The sequence below is a fragment of the Pseudorca crassidens genome, chromosome 4 (assembly GCF_039906515.1).
Source record: "Pseudorca crassidens isolate mPseCra1 chromosome 4, mPseCra1.hap1, whole genome shotgun sequence".
NCBI classification, from domain to species: domain Eukaryota; kingdom Metazoa; phylum Chordata; class Mammalia; order Artiodactyla; family Delphinidae; genus Pseudorca; species Pseudorca crassidens.
The window spans coordinates 151,217,929-151,240,712 of record NC_090299.1 but is presented as its reverse complement, the minus strand read 5'-3'; positions in this window follow the sequence as shown (position 1 = coordinate 151,240,712).

The following is a 22,784-nucleotide window of genomic DNA, read 5'->3' as shown; positions in this document are numbered from 1 at the left end:
ACAAACCATATTGTTTGTACAAACAGATTAGGCTCAGCATACCATGTTTATCTCTAGAGAATCATGGGAACACTCTTGAAACCCAAGTTCCCAGATGCCAGCCGAGGGCCGACCTTGCAAAAAGACGTTTCTAAGCGTAGAGAGCTGTCTCAGCTCAGACCTGGGGTTGTCTTTACTGCATAGGAAGTCTCTTCCTCCCCACTGTGTGGGTGATTAATAGTTTGTCCCATTTTAGTAACTTTCAAGCAACAAATAGGGAAAAGTAGAAGAGATGAATCCTTTCGAATTCCCTTTTTTTTTTTTTTTTTTGCAGTACGTGGGCCTCTCACTGTTGTGACCTCTCCCGTTGCGGAGCACAGGCTCCGGACGCGCAGGCTCAGCGGCCATGGCTCACGGGCCCAGCCGCTCGGCGGCATGTGGGATCTTCCCGGACCGGGGCACGAACCCATGTCCCCTGCATTGGCAGGCAGACCCTCAACAACTGCGCCACCAGGGAAGCCCTGAGTAAATCTTTTAAAGATTTAATGGAGTGTGATTTTGAAAATATGTATACATATATATTTTCTACAGGTTGCCTATAGTCTTGCTACATTTTTTTTCCCACTCGAGTCCTGCACATTTCATAAGAAAGTTGAGAGTTTGCTTCAGAATATACTATATTTTTTATTTTATTGAATTATGTGATTTATTAGTTGTTTTTATTATTCATTTATTTTTTGATACTTAAAGTTTTTATTTTGAGATAATGGTAGATTCAGATGTGATTGTAAGAAATAATGCAGGGAGATCACATGTACCCTTCGCCCAGTTTCCCCCAATGGTAACATCTTGCAAAACAATAGTACAATATCACAACCAGGAAATCGACTGAGTACAACCCACAGAACTGATTCAGATTTCATCCGTCTTACATGTATTTGTGTGTGTGTGTGTGTGTGTGTGTGTGTATGTGTATGTCTCTTTTAGTTCTATGCAATTTTATCACATGTGTACATTCTCATACTACCACACCTCCATCATCAAGATAGAGAATAGTTTCATCCCTGTAATGATTTCTTATGCTGCTCTTTTAAAACCACACCTAGGGGCTTCCCTGGTGGCACAGTGGTTGAGAGTCTGCCAGCCGATGCAGGCGTCACGGGTTTGTGCCCCGGTCCGGGAGGATCCCACATGCCGCGGAGCGGCTGGACCCGTGAGCTATGGCCGCTGAGCCTGCGCGTCCGGAGCCTGTGCTCCGCGGCGGGAGGGGCCACAGCAGTGAGAGGCCCGCGGACCACAAAACAATACAAAACAAAAAAACACACCTATATTCCTCCTCACCCACCTCCCCTCCACCTTCCCACTCCCAAAACCCTGGTGACCACTAATCTTTTCTGTATCTCTATAACTGTGTTATTTCAAGAATGTTGCACAAATGGAATCATATAGTATGTAAACTTTGGGGTTGAGTTTTTTTCACTCAGTTAATTCCCTTGAGATCTTTCCAAGTTGCATGTACCAATTGTCCATCCTTTGGATTGCTGAGTAGTATTCCATGGTGTGGATGTACCTTAGTTTATTGAACTATTTACACATGGACAGACATTTGGGTAGTTTCCGGTTTAGGGCTATTACAAACAAAGCTGAAGTGAACATTTACAAGTTTCTGCAGGAGAATAAATTTTCATTTTTCTGCAGTAAATGCCCAAGAGTGCAGTTGCTGCGTTTTATGGTAATTCCACGCTTATTTTTATAAGAAACTACCAAACTGTTATCCAGAATCGTTGTACCATTTGACCTTCTCACTAGAAAAGTTTGAGAGATACAGTCTTTCCACATCCTCACAAGCATTTATTGTTGTTACTTTTAAAAAAAATTTAGCCATTCTGATGTGCCGTTTTACTTCATTTTGGTTTTAATTTTAACTTCCCTAAAGTCTAATAACTTTGAACATTTTTTCATGTGTTTATTTGCTATCTCTAAATCATCTTAGGTTAAATGTCTATTGCAGATTTTCTAACTGGATTCTTTTTATTGTTGAGTTTTGAGAATTCCTTACATATTCTAGATACCAGTTCTTTTTCAGATATTTGCAAATACATTTCCCAGTCTGTAGCTTGCCTTTTGTCTTTTCATCCTCTTAAACAGAATGTTTCACAGAACAAAAGTTTTTAATTTTGGTGTCTAATTTGTCGATGTTTCCTTTTGTGGCAAATCTAAGAATGCTTAGCCCTAGGTACTAAAGATTTCTTCCTAGTTTTTTTTCCCCTAAAAGTTTTATATGTTATGTATTTAAACTGACTGCCTAGAGTGATAATTTTTAGCAAAAACACCACCTAGAATGTCTTTGTGAATGGTGACACACTAGACGTGTTTTGTCACTATATAATTGTCAGGTTTGTGTGAACACATCCTATTTATTCTGTTCTAGGACACAGGATGCTGTTAATGCTAAGTGAGAAATAGTAAAATGGGAAAGAAATAAACTTCAGTTTTTTGTTAAACTATATTTTGAATTACATTTTATCACATTTGCTCACCTCAGCCTGTTTCTTTATTGATCTGAATAACTGAAACAATGTCAAACAAAACACAGGAAACAGTGAAACATGTGGGTGTTCCTTATTGTTTTCTGGAAATTTAAAACTAAAACTATAATATTTCAGTAGTAGAAAGATCAGTTCATCTTGTAGAATTATACCCTAAAAGCATTTTGAGAGTGCTTATTCATAGATGTCTCGGGAAAAAAAAATTCTTGTTTTCATTTTAAATAAAATACAGAATAACTCTTGACTATCATCGTGGCTCTTTCTCCAGGCTGCACTTTACCTCCCATCTTGTTCAACTTTAACGAGGTCAAGTACATCTACAAACTCAATCCCACAGAAATCTAATTCTGGATGTTTTTATTTTGCTTGAATTTTGCTTGACACAGAAAATCATACCATAAAATTTGGCTTTTAGCCTGCAACAGCTCTCTTTCCATACTTGTCACGTATTAGAATACGGTTTCCTTCCTGACGTCTACCCAAGGATTTTCAATCTCTCTCAGAAGAAAAAACTCCCCCTTTATATTTTCTAACTTGTTTATTTATGGGTTTTTTATTTTTAAATTTTATTTTATTCAAGTATAGTTGATTTACAATGTTGTGTTAGTTTCTGCTGTACACCGAAGTGATTAAATTATATATGCATTCTTTTTCAGATTCTTTTCCATTATGGTTTATCACAGGGTGTTGAATATAGTTCCCTGTGCTATATGGTTGGACCTTATGCATTCTATATATAATTGTTTGCATCTGCTAATCCCACTCCCACCACTTCCCTTCCCCAGATTCCCCCTTTTTAAATTATAGAAGTTGAATTGCAGGGAAGGTTTTCCAACCCTGTGCGTCTGGAGTCAGGGACTAGCTCCAAATACATCAAACTGGTGAAAATCACCTGATTGCCTGTAGATGGCAGACTGCCACTATTTGTTCTCAGTTTTAGAACAATCCCTGGTTTTTAGTCACCAGGTAGCACAGGTGCCTGTCCCCAGATGCAAGAACCATTCAATTTTCCAATTCTTTTTTTCATTGTTTTCTTTGTATTCTGAAGTTGCCTTGGACTTCGGCTACTTTGTTTTGACTCACATTCTTGTGAACACCCCTCGATGTTCAGACATTCTATGTCAATTGTTTGCAAACATATCACTGTTTCCACCCTAATAAATTTGATATACACGTACACACGCTCTAAAATCATTCACTGGCATTTTTGTGCTGAATCTACCTAATAGCATCACTCACATAAATAAAATGTAAGTATATAAATAGAAAACCAGTTTCCTTCATGACATTTCTCAACCAAATAGTGTTATATAAGCAAGATATTAACTTCCTTTCTACCTAAACTGCATTTTTATTCCATATATAATTTTTCTTTAACCTATCATTTATGTGAAGGGGATATGAATTTGAATGTCAAAAGCAGTGACAGGGGGGCAATGACAGGACATACATTGACAGTGTACGTCCAATAATCTCCTCATGCGTGAATTCTCTACCAAAAAGGAAAGTGAAAGTGCTCTTTCAACGGAACCACAAGAGTTTTATGCTTTCCAGCCCTTTTAAAAGTCGACTTTATTTCACAATAACATTTGAAGAAAGAGATTAATTTTGAATTATATTTTAAGTGTTACAGGATTTTAAGGTAGAGCTTAGAATTTAAATTGATTTTATGACTTAGTATGCCATTTTGAAATACAGTTTTAATTTCAGGTTGGTTTATTTTTAGTGATTGTAACAAAGTCAGAAGATGTTAGCAACAGCAATATTTACATTGTGTCATAAGAAGAAGTTTGGAAATATTACTCTCTCTAGACTTAAGGTATTCTGTGAAACCAGATATAACGGAGTCATATCTAGAAAACACATTTCAGCGAAAGAGCCACCTCCTGAGATTATATCACTCACAGGAATGGGATGGAGAAACAAGCTTTCCTAGGTGCTTGACGCTTTTCGTCACTGTGCCACAAAGAGATTAAACTTGGGAATGATGATAAAATGTGGTAGGAATTTTTCAGCTTTAAAATGCTCTTTATCATTGTTTCCAACCCTGAGATTCCATGTGAGTCCCAGTGAGTCTCTGTATTTCTCCTCAGAACTTCTGACTATTGATTAGATTGGATGTTTCCTGGAGGAAATAATGTAATTATGTATGTGTCATGTCAACATTCTCCTATTTTTTATTTTTTATAAAATTTATGTGCTTGAGAAAATAATTGTTAACCACATATCTGACGAACTTGTAGGGACTTCCCTGGCGGTCCGGTGGTTAAGACTCCGTGCTTCCATTGCAGAGGGCACAGGTTCGATCCTTGGTTGGGAAAATACAGACCCCCGCATGCCACTCGGTGTGGCCAAAAAAAAAAAAAAGAACTTGTACCTAGAATATATAAAGAACTCTGAAAACCCAGCAATAAAAATACAAACAGTTGGGGCTTCCCTGGTGGCGCAGTGGTTGAGAGTCCGCCTGCCGATGCAGGGGACGCGGGTTCGTGCCCCTGTCCGGGAAGATCCCACGTGCCGCAGAGCGGCTGGGCCCGTGAGCCATGGCCGCTGAGCCTGCGCGTCCGGAGCCTGTGCTCCGCAACGGGAGAGGCCACAGCAGTGAGAGGCCTGCGTATGGCAAAAACAACAACAACACACACACACACACACACACACACACACACACACACACACACACACACACAACCCCCCCCCCCCCAAAACTGATGTGCCTATTTCTACCTGGAGATCACGCCATGCTAATTAGTTTAATCTCCCAGAAGAGATTAGATTACATTAGATGAATCCCCCTCTATTTAGAGGCTATTGTTATTGTTATGATAATTATATCAAAAGAAACACACTTATTAGATATGAAAGTGTTACATGCAAAAAAGTTTCATTTAAATAATTTTCTTCAGGAATCTGTACTCCTCTTAAGCCTTTTAATGTGTCAAATAGTCTATGACAATTTTCACTTAATAGTTTCTTAGGATTCTGTTTCCACGTCACATATGAGGTGTAGCCTTTAACCTTTCTTTTCCATTGGATCTAGATTATGCTATTTGGATCCTGCTTCTAAGAATACTTCAAAATAGTACAAATGAAAAATGAAGAAACATGACAACTTGCGTATAGACTTTATGATCCTGGCAGAATTCTTAGTGCATTCTTTGTGGAAAGGTTAACTTTACTTAAAAATAAATTTCTCATGTAATACCATTGGTATTGCTAGAAATTTCCTTAAAAACTTTCTAACAAAATATAAATGGTTTACCTAAAAAAAGTCTATTTCCCTAAGACTGACTCTGAATCACAGTATCATGGTGACAGTAAACTTGTGGGTTTGCAAAATGATCATTTATTTTAGAAAGCGTTGAACTTGGACATTTTGGCACTTATCTAGAATGAATGAATTTTGGCACTTATCTAGAATGAATCTCCTTTGAGACTGATCTTCTTGAATTAAGGATGTAGGTCTGGGCCAAATTCACCAGTTTGGAAGCAATTGAAAATCTTTGACCTATTTACAGACCTCTCCAGGTTTTCTTGGCTTTCATTTTATTCTTTCTGTCTTTCTTATCTCTCTATCCTGAGAGGTTTTGGGCTGAGCCCAGACTTTCTGACAGATGACTGGTCTGTTAATAGATCAAATCTTCTCCCTGCTCCGAGTAGGAGCTATTGCATGAGTGACCCAGAGGTAAGCAGTCAGAATTAGACCTGGGTGGTGTTTGTTAAGCATCCTCCTATAGCGTGTGTAGGAAGCGGGGCTGGGAGAGCTGGGCTGGGGTGTGTGGGTATGGAGAATAAATTGGCTAAAACATATACCAAAATGGACAGACTATTTTTTCCGTGTTGCACATCATACCATAGATTAGGCCAGACACTGAAATTTCTCCATGTTAAGTTAGAAGCAAATCTATAGTTTAAAAACTTTAAACACCGTGGCAAGATTACTGGGTTTAGAATCAGAAGATCTGGGTTAGAGTACTGACTTTCTAATGTTCCAGCCTTATGACCCTGAACGAGTTAATCCTGTGTTGTTCAATGATCTCTTGTGTAAAGTGAGGCTTGTAATATTGTTCTAAAATGGTTTTCAGAGGATTAATAAGTTAATGTATATGTGAAAGAAGTCTTCAAAATATTAAGGTCTATTTAAATATGTTATTGCTCTTAATGTAGTTAATGTATGCAAATTTGTGTGTATGTGTGTAAATTTGCTTCATGAAGGCTGAGAACAGGCTTCCCCCCTTTTAAACCAATATGTATCCATAACCCATCATATAGAAGGTACTTATAAATATCTTTAAAGTAATATATATAATGTATATGTCTATATACATATTAAATGAATGGATGAGTACACTTCAAGAAAAAAGAATGCTCAAACCTAAAGAATTCATTTAATCTAATTTAATTGGTGTCAAGATAAGAATAAGCACAGGAACTTTTAGAGCAGGAACTGAATTACAGTATTTCCTAGTGAAATTAAATACTTTTAGAAAAGATGGTAAGTGTTTTTTTAACAGTTTCATTTTACTAGTGCAGGCATAGCTATGAGTGTCATCACAACATTCTTCTGCTCATAAACCTTAAATAACTCTTACTGCTCAGAAAATAAAATCCAGTTCTTTAGCCTGGGGCTAACATTTTCAGATTTATTTTCCCATGTTACTGTCTGCCTCGTTTGGATATTTCCTATATATCATCCAAATACCCCTTTCCCTACTCTTTTGTCTCTTTGCCTGTGTCCAGGCTGGATCCTCATTTTAGAAAGCCCTTCAGTTTATTTCCATAGAATCAGATCCCACCCATCTGTCAAGTTCTGTCTTGAAGGTCACTGTCTCTGAGAAGCCTATGCAGATATCCTCAGTTAAAGGTAGCCTCTTCCTGCCTGAATATCCACTTCATGTTTGTCCTCTTGAAACCCTTGTCACTTCTGAGCCTAGATGGTATGTTTTTGACAGCAGATTTTATGAATGATTTGCCTGTGTATTGTCAAGATTGCCTACATTGTAAATACACACCAATTATTTGTTTATTGAACAAATGTAATACATACACATTTTAATGTCTGCTTGTATTGCATTTATAAATGTCTTGCATTTATCAGTAATTGTTATTTACAAAATGGAATATATAGGTGTCCATGATTTTGACTTATCATTATTACAGTTAATTGATTTTGGCAAAAGTGCAAGGTAGTTCTTTTGGGAACTTGTCTACAAATGATGCTGGAAAAATTGGTTACCATATGCAAAGAAAAAGAGAAAAAACAACAACAGAAAAGGAAATTTACATTCTTAACTCACCAATAACAAACATTAACATATAATGGATCACATGCTTAAATGTAAGCACTGTAAGTGTAAAACACATGAGAAAATCTTTGTAATCTTCAGTTATACAAAGAAATTTTAGATATGATAACATCAAAAGCATAATCTTTAAGAGAAAGTATGATAAACTGGACTTTAAATTAAAAAGTCAAGTTTTGCTCTTAAAAAGACACTAGTAAGAAAGCAGAAAAGCCAGAGAATTCAAGAAAGTATATCTTGAATATATTGATCTATCTTGAGTATATCTGGTAAAGAACTTGTATCCACAATATATGAAAAACTCTTACAATTCAATAAGAAGAAAAACAATCCAAGTAAAATATGGACACACGTTTTGAATAGGCATTTCAACATACGGGTAGCAAATAAGCACATGAAAATATGCTCAACATTGTTAGTCATTAGAGAAAAAAAAAAAAAAAGCCAAAATGGCATACCCATTGCATTCTCTAAAATGGCTAAAATTAAAAAGAAAATAGCAAGTGAGGTCAAGAACATGGAAAAATTAGAACGCTGATATATAGTTCGTGGGAAGGTAATATAACAGAGCTACTTTGGAAAGTAGATGTATCATGTCTTAAAAATGTTAACCATATGCTTGCCATGTTATCTAGCATTTCTACTTCTAGGTATTTACCTAATAAAAATGAAAACTATTATCCACACAAAGACATCCCTATGAATGTTGATAGTAGCATTGCTCAAAATAGCTCTAAACTGAAAACAAACCAAATGTCCATATCCAATTGATGAATAAACAAAATGAAGCATATCCTTACAAGGGAATATTATTTGCAATTAAAAGGAACAAAATGTTGTTGCATGTAACAACACCTGTAAACTTCAGAAACATCCTAAGTGAAAGAAAACACATGAAGTGGTTCAGTATAGTGTATGAAGTTTCTAGATAAGATAAAACTGTAGAGACAGAAAGAAGATCAATGGTGGCCTGGTTCTGGGAATGTAGATTGCTTCCAAATGGATATACGAGAACTTTTGGGGGAAATGGAAATGTTTCAAAGCCGAATGGGAGTGCTGTTTGTAAAACTACATCTATTTACTAAAATTTATTGACTGACACACTGATAATGGGAGAATTTTATGGTTTGTAAATTATGCTTTAGTAAAGCTGGATGGGGGTGGGATTTTATTTAGGTTTTGATATCAGGAAAAGTATGTATGGGAATAACATTTAAGCTTAGACCTGAAAGATGAAAAGGAATTAAGAAAGACAAAGAGTATTCTAGGCAGGAAAGAGAAAGGACCTTTTAGGTGACCAATGAAAAGTCACAGTGTCCAGAGTTTGGTGACAGAAAGGATGAGTGATGAGGGAAGACACTGGGGAATTAAATAGAAACAGTCTATTACTTTATTTACTATTAAATAAAGTAAATAAATAGTTACTTTATTTCAATGCTCAAATGATTTGTAAAAGATGCTGGAATTCAGTGTTACCCTGGACCTACTGCCTGTCTGACCTTCATGTGACATGAGTCGTCATTTTCCATGACAGGTGAATTTTCTAATGTTAAATCAAACCCTACTCTTTCTCCAGTATATGCTGGTATATACCATGGTCTTGGCTTCATTATGCCTGGAGGGGAGAAGGTCCTGATTCATCCTCTGTTTTGCCGAGAAGTATGAGTGTGACATCAGTGAGATTCACAGGGGAAGGAGAAATTATACAACTGAATCTTAAAAGTCTTACCAAATGTTTTTTACACTGCTGAAGGCTCAGGCTCCTATAAATTGGTGAAAAGCTGCTGAAATCACTCTCTGTCTCTCTTCCCTGTTTCCCACCACTGCTTTTATGCCAGAAAACAAGCCTGTGATCTCAGCTGCTCTAAAAAAGCCTCTTTCGGTTCCTCTGTTTTAAAAATATGGCAAAAGTGATTTAAGCAAATTATTAGTCACATTAGTGTGAGGATGTGACAAATGATAGATGAAAATGAGAAACCCCTCCAGGAGAGGTTTATAATAAAATTGTCAACACTCTCTTTAAGGGGCCCAGCTGGAGGCAGCCACAGTCTTCAAGATCAGTATCCCCAGGTTGTCTTTTTTCTCCTTTACTGAAGCACTGACATCAACCACAGGTGGTAACCAGCAGACCATTAAGCTCCCACTTTAAAAATTAATAGGATTATGCAGGCTGACAGGCTCATAGCCTTGGCCTATGTGTGTGGACCATCAGGCCATGGTTACTTCCCTTTTTCACCAGGGAATATGTTAAATGCAGCGGCCAGAGCTGACCGGGGAGCCCAGCTGTCTCTCCTTCCTTCCCCTAATGAGCTGCCAGCCCTGTGCGAGCGGTGACCCTCTTCCTAGAACCAACCTCAAGCAGCAGTGCCTGCTTCCGGCTCCCACCTCTGGCTTCTGGTGAGGATACACGTGTCCATGGAAATCTAGTGGAAATGTCAAAGGGGCTGTAGAGATGTCTTAGGTTTACATGTTTCTTCCTTGAGATTGCTGAGACAGAAAGTATAAATGCAACATCTGTATTTTTTAAATTGAAGTAGTTGATTTACAATGTTCTGTTAGTTTCAGGTGTACAGCAAAATGATTCAGTTATATACGTGTGTGTGTGTATTCTTTTTCAGATTATTTTCCCTTATAGGTTATTACCAAATATCGAATATAGCTCCCTGTGCAATACAGTAGGTCCTTGTTGGTTATCTATTTTATACATAGTAGTGTGTATATGTCGATCCCAAACTCCTAATTTATCCCTCCCCCTGTTTCCTCTTTGGTAAGCATCGGTTTGCTTTCTATGTCTGTGAGTCTATTTCTGTTTTGTATATAAGTTCATTCATAGCATTTTTTTTAGATTTCACATATAAGTGATATCATATATTTGTCTTTATCTGACTTACTTCACTTAGTGTGATAATCTCTAGGTCCATCCATGTTGCTGCAAATGGCATTATTTCATTCTATTTTATGGCTGAGTAGTATTCCATTGTATATATGTACCACATCTTCTTTATCCATTCCCCTGTTGAAGGACATTTAGGTTGATTCCATGTCCTGGCTATTGTAAAGAGTGCTGCTATGAATATTGGGGTGCATGTATCTTTTTGAATTATGTAAATGCAACATCTAATTAGCTGCATTATCTCCTACTACCTGACGCTGTTTTAATTCGTAAGGTTGAGAGATTTATATAAAACTTACAATTCTATTATAATTAGTCTTCATGTTTATCTCATAATGCTCTTATCCCTGTTTTCTTCAGACTTTATTGTTGTTGTGTGAGTCACTTTAAGCCATGTCTTCACCAGGGGAAGGTCAGACGACTGCAATAATCTTCTAAACTGTAGCATTCCCAAGGCACCCCTACCTCCATGGCCAGTTCTATTCTGTCCTGTACATTTGAGACAGATTAACCATTATGTTATATCTTCCGTTTGGAGACTTTAAATTTTTCCACATTTCTAGCACATTAAATCTAATGTAATTCAGGGAGTAGCTGGCAGAGTACCAGGACGCAAAAATCCTCTATTTGGCTTCAATGATCTACTTACTCAGTTTCTTTTCTTCTTTCCTTACGTATCACTGTATCTCCTTCATTTAAATGTATACTTTGACCACTGCCAGACCCAATTCTATCTTTCCTGATAAGTAATTTGCAGTATTTTCTGACAAACTGCCCTTATTGTTCCTGGTCCATTACTTCATGTTCTGAGATGATTTCAAGGAACAAGCTTTCATCTGTCATTTATAAAATGTCCACACGTTTTGCATTATAATCCATAACACACTTGTGTTCACCTAAAAAATAATTACAAATCACTTGCCATTCAGTCAAAGTCTAGAATATGCATCGTATTTATTTTGTGGACTTTTGAGGACTCACACGTATTCCCTATCATTTTTCATGGAGGACACCATCTTTGGCTGAGAAATTGGTCTCTTCATTGTTTACTTCTTCTGTGTTATTTTTGCCTTCTCGCTTATTCAAATCAAGTCAACCTCATCTCTACTTCTTCCCTGAAGCCTTCCTCATGTCCTTTAGGCTTTACAGGTCTTTACCCCGCTTTTCAGCTCTTAAAAAACAAAACGCTGTACTGTGAGTTTATTGGGCATCAGATTTGAAAAAAGAGAAAACCTGCTTATTTACTGTCTTGCACATTTCATCTGTTTTAATCATATTTTCCAGTTAGACTCTAAATTCCTGAAAGGCAGAGGTTGTATCTTAAGCTGAATGAGTATCACCAGAAATACTTCATACTCAGTATGAAGTAGGTACTCAATAAATTCTTTTGGAGTGAATTAATGGTTGATCGTGGAAGATTTCTCAGTTACTGGTGTGAGTTAAAACAGTGCAAATCATTGATATTTTGTTTTGCTAGTTGGACTGTCTTTTTTAAAAAGTCAGTTACTGTTGGTATTCTGGGCAGAAAACTCTTCAGAGGGACATTTTTGTCAGAAGAGTGATAAAATATGCTTTCATTTGTATTTTTCTAGTTAGTTTTGTTTACTTTCTTTTTCACGTGTTAAGAGCTCTTACTAATGACAGTCACATAAATAAGTCATTAGACTGAGGGGCAAAGTTTAGTGTAAGGATGATCTAATTAATTTCACTCTGACTTCTAATGATTATTACCTTTTCTGAATCTGTGTTATGCTTGTGGTCTTACCACACCACTTAGTAGTTGGCTACAGGCTGGGTTTTTTCCCTCTAATAATTTTTGTACAGAATTAGTCCACCTCAGAAAGGCAGAACCTGTTTTTGCAAATACTTGTGTACCCCGCTGTGCTGGGGACCCTAAATACTTGACAGATTGTTGTTCCAACCTGAGCTTAGAGCTGAGAAATAAACAATATACCTAGAGAAGAAAGTGCCAGAAGGCTAATCCCTTTTTTCATATTCAATTTGCGTTTCATAATAATGCCGTGACCTTGTAAGTGTGTATAAACATTTACCTTTCAAAAGCTTTCAAATCATAATCTTATTTCATCCTTTTTTGTATTGTATTCTACTGGTTCCTTACCTTTTATGATAATAGTGCCTCAGGTTGATTTTATAAACGACGCATGACGCTTGTAATTCAGTTTCTGTTATCCTTTGTGGCGGAGCACTTTTAAATAATCTTTATATAGAAGCATTTTGCTTTTGAAAAATCAAACTCCATTTTCCTCAGTTTTATAGTTTAGAAGGTTTTCTGTAAGCTTTTAAATATTTTTAGCACTCTAAATTTTCTCAGCCTATCCAGTGATGAATTGTAACCCACAAGGTTTATACATCACCATCATTAGAAATCACTCAGCCTGTTGTACCAACAATACAAAGTTGCCATCAGAAGAAACACATTTGTCTATCAATCACTTTATCTGCCCACCTATCTACCTATCTCTCATGTTCTATGACTCCCAGGGTCAAGAGGTGGAGTAGATATTATATCTGCTTGTCAGTGTCACATGCATCTCATTTTCCTCCTTCCTCCTTCAAATATCTTAGTTTCTTTGAAGTTTACAACACTCACTAACCACAACGTCTAACAACCTCCTGATTCCTCTCATTCACTGAAAAATTTAGCTCCCAGCTCTTTGTTATCTTCCTCTTAATGCAGTCATTATTCACAGTCAATTCCACATTCACATGGAGAAGCCATCCAACAGCCTGGTCTTCCAAATCATAACTCTTCTCATTTCCAAAGGTCTGTTCTCCACCTACCTTGGTCATCCACTGCCATGGTCATGTATAGCCTAGACCTTGCCATGTGCATACTTACAGCAGTTCCTGTTCTTCCAATTCAGTTATTCTAGTATACTTCCCAATTCCCAAAATCTTTTAATCCAACCAAAATTTCATATCTACATATCAGTGATATCATATGGTGTTTGTCTTTCTCTGTCTGACTTACTTCACTTAGTATGACAATCTCTAGGTCCATCCATGTCACTGCAAATGGCATTATTTCATTCTTTTTTATGGCTGAGTAATATTCCATTGTATATATACCACATCTTTGCTTATATGTGGAATCTAAAAACATGGTACAAATGAACATATTTAAAAAACAGAAATAGAGTCACAGATATAGAAAACTAACCTAAGATTACCAGGGGGTAAGGGAGGCAGGGATAAACTGGGAGATTGGGATTGACATATACACAATACTTTATATAAAACAGATAACTGATAAACCTAATGTATAGCACAAGGAACTCTGCTCAATACGCTGTGCTGACCTAGATGGGAAAAGAATCTAAAAAAGAGTGGATATAGGAACATATATAATTGATTCACATTGCTGTATACCTGAAACTAGCACAGCATTGTAAATCAACTATACTTCCATAAAAATTAATTAAAAAAATAAAATAACATTTATATCCATTTTTATTTTCCATCCTCCTTCTATTTTGTTTTTTTTAAACATTTTTACTGAAGTATAATTGCTTTACATTGTTGTGTTAATTTCTGCTGTATAACAAAGTGAATCAACTATACATATACATATATCCCCATATCCTCTCCCTCTTGCATAACCCTTCCTCCCTCCCTATCCCACCCCTCTAGGTGGTCACTAAGAACTGAGCTGACCTCTCTGTGCTATGCAGCTGCTTCCCACTAGCTATCTGTTTTACATTTGGTAGTGTATATGTCAGTGCCACTCTCTCACTTTGTCCCAGCTTACCCTTCCCCCTCCCCATGTCCTCACATCCATTCTCTACATCTATGTCTTTATTCCTGTCCTGCCCCAGGTTCTTCAGACCATTTAAAAATTTTTTTTTAGATTCCACATATAAGTGTTAGCATACAGTATTTGTTTTTCTCTTTCTGACTTACTTCACTCTGTATGACAGACTATAGGTCCATCCACCTCACTACAAATAACTCAATTTTGTTTCTTTTTATGGCTGAGTAATATTCCATTGTATATATATGTCACATCTTCTTTATCCATTCATCTCTCAATGGACACTTAGGTTGCTTCCATGTCCTGGCTATTGTAAATAGAGCTGCAGTGAACCTTGTGGTACATGACTCTTTTTGAATTATGGTTTTCTCAGGGTATATGCCCAGTAGTGGGATTGCTGGGTCAAATGGCAGTTCTGTTTTTAGTTTTCTAAGGATCCTCCACTCTTTTCTCCATAGTGGCTGTATCAATTTATATTCCCATCAACAATGCAAGAGGGTTCCCTTTTCTCCACACCCTATCCAGCATTTATTGTTTGTAGATTTTTTGATGATGGCCATTCTGACTGATGTGAGGTGATACCTCATTGTACTTTCAATTTGCATTTCTCTAATCATTAGTGATGTTGCGCATCCTTTCATGTGTTTGTTGGCAATCTGTATATCTTCTTGGGAGAAATGTCTGCTTAAGTCTTCTGCCCATTTTTGGGTTGGGTTGTTTGTTTTTTTGATATTGAGTTGCATGAGCTGCTGTATAGTTTGGAGATTAATCCTTTGTCAGTTGCTTTGTTTGCAAATATTTTCTCCCATTCTGATGGTTGCCTTTTTGTCTTGTTTATGGTTTCCTTTGCTGTGCAAAAGCTTTTAAGTTTCATTAGGTGCCATTTAGTTATTTTTGTTTTTATTTCCATTTCTTTAGGAGCTGGGTCAAAAAGGATCTTGCTGTGATTTATTTCATAGAGTGTTCTGCCTATGTTTTCCTCTAAGAGTTTTATAGTGTCTGGCCTTACATTTAGGTCTTTAATCCATTTTGAGTTTATTTTTGTGTGTGGTGTTAGGAAGTGTTCTAATTTCATACTTTTACATGAGGTGTCCAGTTTTCCCAGCACCACTTATTGAAAAGGCTGTCTTTTCTCCATTGTATATGCTTGCCTCCTTTATCAAAGATAAGGTGACCATATTTGCATGGGTTTATCTCTGGGCTTTCTATCCTGTTCCATTGATCTATATTTCTCTTTCTGTGCCAGTACCATACTGTCTTGATTATTGTAGCTTTGTAGTATAGTCTAAAGTCAGGGTGCCTGATTCCTCCAGCTCTGTTTTTCTTTCTCAAGATTGCTTTGGCTATTTGGGGTCTTTTGTGTTTCCATACAAATGGTGAAATTTTTTGTTCTAGTTCTGTGAAAAATGCCATTGGAGTTTGAAAGGGATTGCATTGAATTTGTAAATTACTTTGGGTAGTATAGTCATTTTCAAAATGTTGATTCTTCCAATCCAAGAGCATGGTATATCTCTCCATCTGTTTGTATCATCTTTAATTTCTTTCATCAGTGTCTTATAGTTTTCTGCATACAGGTCTTTTGTCTCCCTAGGTAGGTTTATTCCTAGGTATTTTATTCTTTTTGTTGCAATGGTAAATGGGGGTGTTTCCTTAACTTCTCTTCCAGATTTTTCGTCATTAGTATATAGGAATGCAAGAGATTTCTGTGCATTAATTTTTTATCCTTCTACATTACCAAATTCATTGATTAGCTCTAGTAGTTTTCTGGTAGCATCTTTAGGATTCTCTATGTATAGTATCATGTCATCTGCAAACAGTGACAGTTTTACTTCTTCTTTTCTGATTTGGATTCTTTCATTTCTTTTCTTCTGTGATTGCTGTGGCTAAAACTTCCAAAACTATGTTGAATAATAGTCGTGAGAGTGGGCAACCTTATCCTGCTCCTGATCTTAGTGGAAATGGTTTCAGATTTTCACCACTGAGAATGATGTTGGCTATGGGTTTGTCATATATGACCTTTATTATGTTGAGGAACATTCCCTCTATGCTTACTTTCTGGAGAGTTTTTTTTTTTATCATAAATGGGTATTGAATTTTGTCAAAAGCTTTTTCTGCATCTATTGAGATTATCATATGGTTTTTATCTATCCATTTGTTAATATGATGTATCACATTGACTGACTTGGGTATATTTAAGTATCCTTGCATCCCTGGGATGAACCCCACTTGATAATGGTGTATGACCTGTTTAATGTGCTGTTAGATTCTGTTTGCTAGTATTTTGTGGAGGATTTTTGCATCTATGTTCATCAGTGATATTGTCCTGTAGTTTTCTTTTTGTGACATCTTTGTCTGATTGTGGTATCAGGAAGATGGTGGCCTCAGAGAATGAGTTTGGGAGTGTTCCTCCCTCTGCTATATTTTGGAACAGTTTGAGAAGGATAGGTATTAGCTTTTCTCTAAATGTTTTATAGATTTTGCCTGTGAAGGCATCTGGTCCTGGGCCTTTGTTTGTTGGAAGATTTTTAATCACAGTTTCAATTTCACTGCTTGTGATTGGTCTGTTTATATTTTCTATTTCTTCCTGGTTCAGTTGCGGAAAGTTGTGCTTTTCTAAGAATTTGTCCATTTCTTCCAGGTTGTCCATTTTATTGGCATATAGTTGCTTGTAGTAATCTCTCATGATCCTTTGTATTTCTGCAGTGTCAGTAGTTATTTCTCCTTTTTCATTTCTAATTCTGTTGATTTCAGTCTTCTCATTTTTTTTCTTGATGAGTCTGGCTAATGGTTTATCAATTTTGTTTATCTTCTCAAAAACCAGCTTTTAGTTTTATTGATCTTTGCTATCATTTCCTTCATTTCCTTTTCATTTATTTCTGATCTGAACTTTATGATTTCTTTCCTTCTGCTAACTTTGGAGTATTTTGTTCTTTTTTCTCTAATTTCCTTAGGTGTAAGATTAGGTTGTTTATTTGAGATATTTCTTGTTTCTTGAGGTAGGATTGTATTGCTATAAACTTCCCTCTTAGAACTGCTTTTGCTGCATCCCATAGGTTTTGGGTAACTGTGTTTTCATTGTCATTTGTTTCTAGGTATTTTTAGATTTCCTCTGATTTCTTCAGTAATCTCTTTGTTATTTAGTAGTGTACTGTTTAGCCTCCATGTGTGTGCATTTTTTACAGATATTTTCCTGTATTGATATCTAGTCTCATAGCATTGTGGTTGGAAAATGTACTTGATATGATTTCAATGTTCTTAAATTTACCAAGGCTTGATTTGTGACCCCAAATATGATCTATCCTGGAGAAGATTCCATGAGCACTTGGGAAGAAAGTGTATTTTGTTTTTGGAGGGAATGTCCTATATATATATATCAGTTAAGTTCATCTTGTTTAATGTATCACTTAAAGCTTGTGTTTCCTTATTTATTTTCATTTTGTATGATCTGTCCATGGGTGAAAGTGGGGTGTTAAAGTCCCCTACTTTGATTGTGTTACTGTTGATTTCCCCTTTTATGGCTGTTAGCATTTGCCTTATCTATTGGGGTGCTCCTATGTTGGGTGCATAAATATTTACAATTGTTATATTTTCTTCTTGGATTGATCCCTTGATCATTATGTAGTGTCCTTCTTTGTCTTTTGTAATAGTCTTTATTTTAAAGTCTGTTTTGTCTGATATGAGATTTGCTACTCCAGCTTTGTTTTGATTTCCATTTGCATGGCATCTCTTTTTCCATCCCCTCACTTTCAGTCTGTATGTGTCCCTAGGTCTGAAGTGGGTCGCTTGTAGACAGCATATATATGGCTCTTGTTTCTGTATACATTCAGCCAGTTTATGTCTTTTGGTTGGAGACTTTATTCCATTTACATTTAAGGTAATTATAGATATGTATGTTCCTATTATAATTTCTTAATTGTTTTGGGTTGTTATTGTAGGTCTTTTCTTTTTCTTGTGTTTCCTGCCTAGAGAAGTTCCTTTAGCATTTGTTGTAAAGTTGGTTTGGTGGTGCTGAATTCTCTTAGCTTTTGCTTGTCTGTAAAGGTTTTAATTTCTCTGTCAAATCTGAATGAGATCCTTGCTGGGTAGAGTAATCTTGGTTGTAGGTTTTCCCCTTTCATCACTTTAAATATGTCCTGCCACTCCCTTCTGGCTTGCAGAGTTTCTGCTGAAAGATCAGCTGTTAACTTTATGGGGATTCCCTTGCATGTTATTTGTTGCTTTTAATATTTTTTCTTTGTATTTAACTTTTGATAGTTTGATTAATATGTGTCTTTTGTGTGTTTCTCCTTGGATTTATCCTGTAATGGACTCTCTGTGCTTCCTGGACTTGATTGAGTATTTCCTTTCCCATATTAGGGATGTTTTCAACTATAATCTCTTCAAATATTTTCTCAGTCCCTTTCTTTTGCTCTTTTTCTTCTGGGACCCCTATAAATTGAATGGTGGTGCGTTTAATGTTGTCTCAGATGTCTCTGAGACTGTCCTTAATTCTTTTCATTGATTTTCTTTATTCTTCTCTGCAGTAGCTCTTTCTACTATTTTATCTTCCAGGTCACTTATCTGTTCTTTTGCCTCAGTTATTCTGCTATTGATTCCTTCTAGAGAATTTTTAATTTCATTTATTGTGTTGTTCATCATTGTTTGTTTGGTTTTTAGTTTTTCTCGGTCCTTGTTAAACGTTTCTTGTATTTTCTCCATTCTATTTCCACGATTTTGGATCATCTTTACTTTTGTTACTCTGAATTCTTTTTCAAGTAGACTACCTATTTCCTCTTCATTTGTTTGGTGTGTTGGGATTTTACCTTGTTCCTTCATCTGCTGTGTGTTTCTGTGCCTTCTCATTTTGCTTAACTTACTGTGGTCTCCTTTTTGCAGGTTGCAGGTTTGTAGTTCCCGTCGTTTTTGGTGTCTGCCCCCAGTGGCTAAGGTTGATTCAGTGGGTTGTATAGGCTTCCTGGTGGAGGGGACTGGTGCCTGTGTTCTGGTGGATGAGGCTGGATCTTTTCTTTCTGGTGGTCAGGGCCGCATCTGGTGGTGTGTTTTGTGGTGTCTGTCTGCAAACTTATTATGATTTTAGGCAGCCTTTCTGCTAATGGGTGGGGTTGTGTTCCTGTTTTGCTAGTTGTTTGGCATGGGGTGTCCAGCACTGTAGCTTGCTGGTTGTTGAGTGAAGCTGGGTGCTGGTGTTGAGATGGAGATCTCTGGGAGATTTTCGCCGTTTGATATTTCGTGGGGCCAGGAGGTCTCTGGTGGACCAATGTCCTGAACTCGGCTCTCCCACATCAGAGGCACAGGCCTGACACCCGGCCGGAGCACCAAGACCCAGTCAGCTACACGGCTCAGAAGAAAAGGGGGGAAAAAAAGAAAGAAAAAATAAAACAAAGTAAAATAAAAAAAAATAAAAAAGTTATTAAAATAAAATTTAAAATAATATTATTAAAATAAAAAAGTAATTAAAAATAAAGAGAAGAGAGCAACCAAACCAATACACAAATCCACCAGTGATAAGAAGTGCTAAAAACTAAACTAAGATAAACATAATAATCAGAAACTAGTCAGTCACATACAACAAACCCCAAGTCTACAGTTGCTCCCTAAGTCCACTGCCTCAATTTGGGATGATTCGTTGTCTATTCAGGTATTCCACAGATGCAGGTACATCACGTTGATTGTGGAGATTTAATCCGCTGCTCCTGAGGCTGCTGGGAGAAATTTCCCTTTCTCTTCCTTGTTCTCAGAGCTCCCGGGGCTCAGCTTTGGATTTGGCCCCACTTCTGCGTGTAGGTCGCCTGAGGGCGTCTGTTCTTCGCTCAGACAGGACGGGGTTAAAGGAGCCGCTGATTCAGTGGCTCTGGCGCACTCTGGCCGGGGCGGGGGGGGGGGGGGGGGGGGGGGCGAGGGAGGGGCACGGAGTGCGGGGCGGGCCTGCGGCGGCAGAGGCGGCATGACGTTGCGGCGGCGTGACGTTGCACCAGCGTGAGGCGCGCCGTGCGTTCTCCCGGGGAGGTTGTCCCTGCGTCCCGGGACCCTGGCAGTGGCGGGCTGCACAGGCTCCCCGGAAGGGGGTTGTGGAGAGTGACCTGTGCTCGCACACAGGCTTCTTGGTGGCGGCGGCAGCAGCCTTAGCGTCTCATGCCCGTCTCTGGGGTCCGCGCTTTTAGCCGCGGCTCGCGCCCGTCTCTGGAGCTCCTTTAAGCAGCGCTCTGAATCCCCTCTCCTCGCGCACCAGGAAACAAAGAGGTAAGAAAAAGTCTCTTGCCTCTTTGGCAGGTCCAGACTTTTCCCCGGACTCCCTCCCGACTACCTGTGGTGCACTAGCCCCCTGCAGGCTGTGTTCACGCCGCCAATCCCAGTCCTCTCCCTGCGCTCCGACCGAAGCCCGAGCCTCAGCTCCCAGCCCCGCCCGCCGTGGCGGGTGAGCAGACAAGCCTCTCGGGCTGGTGAGCGCCGGTCGGCCCTGATCCTCTGTGCGGGAATCTCCCCGCTTTGCCCTCCGCACCCCTGTGGCTGCGGTCTCCTCTGCGGCTCCGAAGCTTTCCTCCTCCGCCACCTGCAGTCTCCGCCCGCGAAGGGGCTTCTAGTGTGTGGAAAGCTTTCCTCCTTCACGGCTCCCTCCTAGAGGTGCAGATTCCGTCCCTATTCTTTTGTCTCTATTTATTCTTTTTTCTTTTGCCCTACCCGGGTACGTGGGGGGTTTCTTGCCGTTTGGGAGGTCTGAGGTCCTCTGCCAGCGTTCAGTAGGTGTTCTGTAGGAGTTGTTCCACGTGTAGATGTATTTCTGGTGTATCTGTGGGGAGGAAGGTGATCTCCGCGTCTTACTCCTCCGCCATCCTAAAGCGCTCTCCCATCCTCCTCCTCTTATCTTTGCTTCCTTCGCGTCCATCAGAGCGTCCACAGTATAGTTTCTGCAACGATCTAAACTTCTCTGCCTTGTTCTTCCTTTATTTCCTCAACTGTCAAAATCCCAAACGTGATTGATATCAAATTATTTACCTTCTCTGTGGCTGCCCTGTAAAAGCTGAGTGATTTTTTAAAATAAAAAGCATACAACACTGTATGGTCTTCACAGTAAATGGTATTTTATATTTTTTTATTTGCAAATTGTAAGCTGTCATTTTTGTGGGAGTAAAATTTATAATAAACTTGTGTTTGAGATATATTTGCAAAGCTCTTCTACCTGGAGGGTTTGACAAATGTCAAACATTTGCTAGCACACCACCGCTAATATATGGAGCATATCTAAAAAAGACCTCTTGATATTCTGTCTTCTCAGCCCTCCCTACACTTCCCTAACCGTCCCCATCCTGGCAAAAGGTATAATCATCCCACCTTTTGGAAAATCCTAAAACCTAGTAGTCATGCTTGATTACTCCTTTTTCTTGCCTTGTATATCCAAACAATCAAGTGTGTCATCTCTACTTAAAATAGAAATTGTGCTGCACTTCCATGGCCGTCATTCTAATCCAGGAAGCATTTGTCCATTGCTTAGACTATTGGAAAATTCTCTAAACTAGACTATACTCTTCCAGTCTTTTCCACCCAGCACAGTGATTTTCTTAAAACTGTGCATCAGATCATGTCAGTTCCTTGCTTAAAGCACTTTGGTGACTTCTCATGCCTGTCGTAAGAACTGAGGCCTTAGTCAGACCCACTTGGGCCACAAGACTTTTTATCTTGTAATAAAATATAGTAGTAATGATATAAAAGTATTTCTTTTGAAGACGACTAATACACAAAGGACACACTGGAAACCATTATTAAGCAATATGGTCTTGCCAATGACTCCCTGTCACAAAGGGTGAGATCCTGCCAAGCCTGGATGAAATAATGGAATTCACAAATGTACTGTTTTCTACTGCTCAGGTTGGTAATTTTCAGTTGCATTCACATATAAACCTTCTCAGTTTTGTCTTGATGTAGACTGTTTTTGGCTGCCTTGCACAGGGGTGAGATTTTCACCAGAAGTGGTGTTAGAGCACCTTTTATTTGGATTTATTTGCTGTTTTTGCAGAGATAGAAGCATAGCACTGGCTTTGGAATGTGAAGGGGTGTGTGTGTGTGTGTGTGTGTGTGTGTGTGTGTGAGAAAAAGCAAATGCATGCAAGTCTGTCCTGCACAATGACCATTGCAACCTTACATGATAAAGACCCTGCTTTCCTTACCTATTTGGCTTCTCACAACACTCTACCTCTCACTTACTATGCTCTCCTCCTTTTTTTTTTTTTTTTTTTTGCGGTACACGGGCCTCTCACTGTTGTGGCCTCTCCCGTTGCAGAGCACAGGCTCTGGAC